We start from the raw sequence: 6,000 nt of genomic DNA on the forward strand, positions 1-6,000 counted from the left end.
GGAAACAACCACCGGAAGCACACTCGTCCCCCTCTGCCGACGCGCACACACGTCACATTCATCAAGGCGGCAGAAGCACAAGACTAGCCGCGGCGAACGGATGAGGCCTCCGACGAAAGTTCGCTCACAGCAGACGCTGAAGAAAGCGCGCGCGCGCACACACACCCCACAGCTTGGGCCGAGAACACGCAACAAAACAACAGCATACGCAGTACCCCGCGCGCGTCAGGCCTGCGAAAATCGTCCTAACGGCCGAGAAGACGCGGAGAACGAACCGATGGGCAGTAACTCACTCACTCCACACACAAAATGAACACACACACAACAGATGAGACAACGAAAGCTACCGCCAACCCCTGCAAAACGCCGCTCCCGATCTTCCCGCCCTCGTCCACGCAAGGACGAGCCGGACCGCGGCGGCGACAAGAGACGAGGGGCCGAGGGAAACCAGAGTACAGATTCGCCCAAGCAAGGGGGCCATCACCCTCTCTAACCCAACGTTACTGCTCTACCCCGGCGTCTCGTTGCCGCGGAGAAACCGGAAACAAAATACAAACTAAACCATCCTCAGAGTTTCTAAGAACCAAGGGAGGCGGCAGAGACGGCGGGCCTAGCAACAGCCCGGAGTTCCCCCTCCACGGCGAAGGTGAAAGCCATTGCGCCTCTGTTTTTTTTTTTTCGTCTCCTCAACACTGTCAAAACTAAGTCTCTTTTGCACTTCTCTATACAGGTTGCCTGGGACTAGACAAAGAAATGCACAATTCCAAACACAACTGTACGAACAACAATATGAACAGCGTCACGCGTGTACACAGCGCGCAAACATTAGCAAAACACAGCAAAGAATTTACAATAAGAAACATGCGTTCTCTCACTTACATAGCGGGCTGGAGAAAGGGTCAATTGGCTCACCAGGAATCGCCTTGGGAGGATTGTCGACAGGCTGGTGTGCGCGTGCGGGGTCATCAATCGGCTATAACCGTCATCCGACCAGGCGACTCCACAAAGGTGATGTCGGCAGAAACGGTACAATGTGTCCGCCCAAAACAGTCGGACATACCGAAGGTGCTCGGGCCACGCCACGGATAAGCCGGGTGCGGTATTGCGACGTGCTCTAGGAATAATCCAGGTGCACAATTTCCACACTATGCTGGCGGCACATGACTAAGGTCATTACAGGCCAGGTGTCTCCCAACAATGGGAAACCCAATTAAATAACTAAAAACGTCCCACTTCACACCTGCCAGTGACACTGCGGCTGATCATTTACAAGATCTTCGAGCCTACCAGACTGTATGGCCAAGGTGAACCAAGACAATGACGCAACAATACGCATATCTGACTTTTCGGGACTTCTGCCTTTAACCGTTCATACTCATTAACGGTGGCGTGTATTACACCACGAGCCCCCAGTCGGCCTAGCGAGACACTCATCCCCGGAACCACCAGCAATACAAGCTGGTCCCTGTCCCCAGCGCCCGTTGCAAAGCAAGTCAACGTCACGGCGCTCCGCCTACCAAAGGCGGCCGAGAAACTGCTCGGAAAAAGGAATCGTTCCGGCAAAACCGTGGCTAGCTCTTCGGGGTGAATACCTGCGATACAATGCATGGCATCCCCACAGAGGGAACCGGTCGCATTAATCCCTATAGATAAGTTGTGGAATGAGGCTACTCGAATTCAAGCATCTCCTTTAGCACCCGAGCGTGGGTTGCGTCAAAATCAACCTTAAAGTCGAACACAGCACAAAAGCCCTATGTTCTCATGCTCGAAGCAAGGAAAACCTCGCGCTCTCGAGCTCCGCCGGCATCCACAAAACGAGGAGCCGGTCCGGCCGGCGGCCCGAATGCGGGCTCTCACCGGAACGTACACTGCACGCAACTAGCGTGCCTGGCGCGGCCAGCCGATTGCACAAGCAAAGCTCGCTACGGTATGGCAGCAAATGAACAATCAAACGCTGCCCCACGTTGGGCGCCAGAAATGTGGGCATCATCTTATCCTACCCTTAATACTTTCCATTAAGGAATAGAATAATAATAATAGAATAACGCTCCGTCGTTATTCTCACTGCTCTCGCGCAGCACCGAACTGCCCTGCCGAGAGACTCTGCCCACAACGGGTTCGAGAGCGAGCCACGACTCTCGCCGCGAGTGTACGTTGTCAGTCACTTCACATGGAAGCGATACATTTCATAGTACAGGGGTTTATTACGCGGGAAACCACGATACAAACACTACACTGTACTACGCACCTAGCCCCTGGGGCATATACAGCCGTCAGCGTGTGCCCAGCCCATAGTCGGGCAGCAGTTAGCGTCCGCCGGCGTTGGCCGGCCGCAACGCTCGCTGACGTAGGGGAAGGGGGCTCTTTGTGGCCGCTACACATTTCAAGCCGCTGGACTCGATCGGGCGGCATCGGCGCTCGTCCGCTGACCTTAGACGGCGCAAGCCGTCACATCGCGGACGCGGGGGCAACCCACCAAGAAGTGGAATATGCCCGCGGAGACTCGCCGGGCATCCTAGATAAACGCACTGACGCAAATCGAGGCATGCGCTAATCGACACGGTGGGTGCCGTGACCCACGGAAGTGGGAAACAACGGCCAATGCAAGAAACGGCCAAAAGTGGCCGAAGGGCATTTACGTACCGTGCGATCGCTGCTCGTCCCAAGGGCGGTCTCCCCGGGGAGTCTCCTGCGCGCATCCCCCGTCGCCTCGTAGGGAGAGGAGGGAAGCGCGCGAGGATCGCCCTCGCCCCACCAAGGAGGAGGACGTCGCTAGCGCCTCCTCGCCCCGATATGAGGGGCTTGGCCCCCACACATGTCAGCGGCCGCCTCTTTGCCACGTGCTTTTTAAATGCAGAGCATTTCAGTACCTCACGATGTCACCCGCGTTGGCGTCCGTAGTCCGCACCGTCGTTGTCCCTACTATATAAAAAAAAATACTATCCGACGCCCGGTTTCGACCCCTCGACCCTGCGGGCGGAACGCAATGTACATGATACTCTAACCACTGCGCCACAAAGCCGACACAGAATGGAATGCTTTGAACGCGCCTTATATCGTTTACTCATTCAAATTACTGCTGACGAGCGCTCTCTGACGAAATTTCCTTGACTCATTCAAACTACGTCAAGAAGCTGCGATACAACGCATTCACTGCCACCAACTCCCCAAACACTAAACGTTAACGCAATACACCCACCCCCTATGCGACGCATTTACTCGAGTCCCCCTCCCGGGGAGATGGGCCCAATTTGCAGTTCGCGCCCTCTCCGATCGCTAACATCTGTGGCGTGATCGTGACGTCAACATCCCGCGTTCGTGTGGTGGCGCGATTTCGGCGCTATAACACTCTCTCGCGAGGGGCATTGGATTGGATTGGATTGGATTGGCTTGGCTTGGCTTGGCTTGGATTCGTTTGGATTTGGGTTGGATTGGATTAAAGTGTATTGTGTTGGATCGTGTTGCGTCATAGTCGCGCCAGGTTGCGTCATAGGCGCTCCACGTTGCGTCGTAGCCGCGGCAGGGGGTTCACGGCACGTTTGACGTTTCACCATCAACTTCATCGACAATGTCTACGCTGGAAGAGAAGGCGGCGCGGCGGCGTGCTGCGGATGCTGAGCGCAAGCGCCGGAAGCGAGTCGCCGACGCCGAAATTCGGCAGCGAGAAGCCGCAGCCATTCGCGACAACTGAAATCCACACCTAATGACAACTAACGATCGCCTCATCGACTACCCCTCGATTGGGAACCAAGCCAACGAGAGGCATTTACGCGTTCACGAAGAAAGAAGACAGAAGAAAGAAGACAAGATTAAATAAAGAGATCATAACCTGCTAATAAATGATGTCACGTGACCTCGCAATTAGGAGTCGTCGTTAATTACAACAATTAGCAACAACAATGGCAACAAACATTACAACAAAAACCAATACGTAATCTATACGACTTGCAGGCGCGCCCCCCGTGGAAATGCTCTGCATTTGATTGTGCCCCTCGCGAGGGGGATGTTTAAGATAGCGAGAGGTGTCGATTTCAGCAAGAGAGCAAAGGGAAATCTGGGCGGCCGGCAACGCATGAACATTATCGGCCCGAGCAAATGATTTTTTGTGGGCCGCAGTCGGCGCTCCTCTTTATATCTTGCTCCGTGGGTGTGACTACATTAAGTTTTTTTTAAAGACGATAGCCTTTGTTGGGCTACCTAAACCCACAAATTTTGGTCTGTCTGTATGTCTGTATGTCTGTCTGTCTGTCTGTCCGTGACTCGATTCAGCCACCCGGCCAAAGTAAAACAAGGCCTGCGCAATTGTCTTATGTAGTCACACCCACGGAGCAAGATATAAAGAGGAGCGCCGACTGCGGCCCACAAAAAATCATTTGCTCGGGCCGATAATGTTCATGCGTTGCCGGCCGCCCAGATTTCCCTTTGCTCTCTTGCTTCTTCGTTCGCCCTCTCTTCGCTCTGCCTCTGTACATGGCTCTTCCCTTCTTCGCTCTCCCCAGAGGCGTCCTTATTTCGCAGCGACGCCTGTCTTACGCCTGTCCTACTATGTAGGAAGCATGCATGCACGCGCGGAATTTAAACACCCGTGCGCGGCCGCAATATACGGCGCCGATAATCGCACCCCACCGCATACATGGCGTTCGCTTATTCCATATCAGGGAGCGTTAATTGTGACATTATGGAGACCCGCTAAAAATATTGTACTAACCCAGCAGATGTAAGACGCAACTGAATGACGACGACTTCAGAAGCACCAAAGAATGCGAAAGAGTAATATGGAACGCCACAACATACTGTCTAGCGGGATCCTGCTTGCGACAAGTCGATGCAGCGCAAAAATTACCCTCTGTTATGAGCACGCTCTCCGGCCGCGTGCTTAATTATTTATGCTGCTTCTGCGCACGAACAACGCTTACAAGGGTCGCTCGGAGCCTTCATCGGCAAACGGCAATGATGCACATTTCTGCGCCAATAACTGAGTTGGACGGCTGCCTTGCTGTATTAAGTGTACAAAAACACTCTCAGCTTGATAAGGCACCCAAAAACACCAAACGCAATCTTCATTGTAACTCATGCCGCAACATACCGCCCCATGTTCCCTATCGCTCTAAGGTTGTGTTATCTCGTCAATAACGCTGCGGACAACAAATAAAATGCAGCGATTTGTATGGCTGCAATTTTGGGCCTACCAGGGTTCCCGGCGTTTTTAGATGCGACGCATCTCTTTACCTCGCCTTGTCCCTCCGGTGTCCATAGTCCGTAGTCCGCATCCCTCTAACCCATTTTCCTCGCCACGGGAGCTGTGCGGTAGCGCCGCTCTCACCGCAGCGCCATCTTGCGTTAGCGCTCGCTCTCCTCGCCGTGACAGCTGTGTGTCGGCGCGCGTAGCGTTCATTTAACGCGGCTACAGTGAACTAGAATATTGTAGTTCACTCTAGCGCGGGTGTATGCGGTGCGCATGCGCTGCTTGCGCTGCTCTCTCTCATTCCCCTCACCGCTAGCGCGCGCTGTATATATAACCGCGATAACTGCGGCGCTCCGCTCAGTCGCTCCACCGCCGGCACTCCGATGACATCCGATGACCACTGCTGATTTGAATGGAGACTCTTACGCATGAACATCCTAACGGAAACGTAACGGAAACCCCCAGATCCGTGGCATCACCCTTGGTTTACCACGTGGAAAGATGTGGACTTTTTTTAAATGCAGAGCATTTTTTAGCCTCGCCTCTTCCTGCGTCGGACCGCGTCCACAGCTCCGCGTCCGCAGCAGGTGCGCCTCTCCTCCTTCCCTCTCAACAGCAGCTGGCGCGCGCATGCGTTGTAGTCAGCCCGTTCGCTCCGTCGCGGTCTCGGCGTAACAGGTGCGTGATAGCAGTGCGGTGGGGCGTGGAAGGGCGCGCTGCTTGCGCATGCGCGCTCTCCCCCCCGTACTGCTCTCCCTCTACTGCGCGCGCTGCAAATATATAGCGGCTAGCGGTCGCTCGTGCTTCAGTCACTG

The sequence above is a fragment of the Haemaphysalis longicornis genome, unplaced genomic scaffold (assembly GCF_048455015.1).
Source record: "Haemaphysalis longicornis isolate Haplotype H1 unplaced genomic scaffold, Haemaphysalis longicornis Haplotype H1 scaffold_126, whole genome shotgun sequence".
In the NCBI taxonomy this organism is placed as follows: Eukaryota; Metazoa; Arthropoda; class Arachnida; order Ixodida; family Ixodidae; genus Haemaphysalis; species Haemaphysalis longicornis.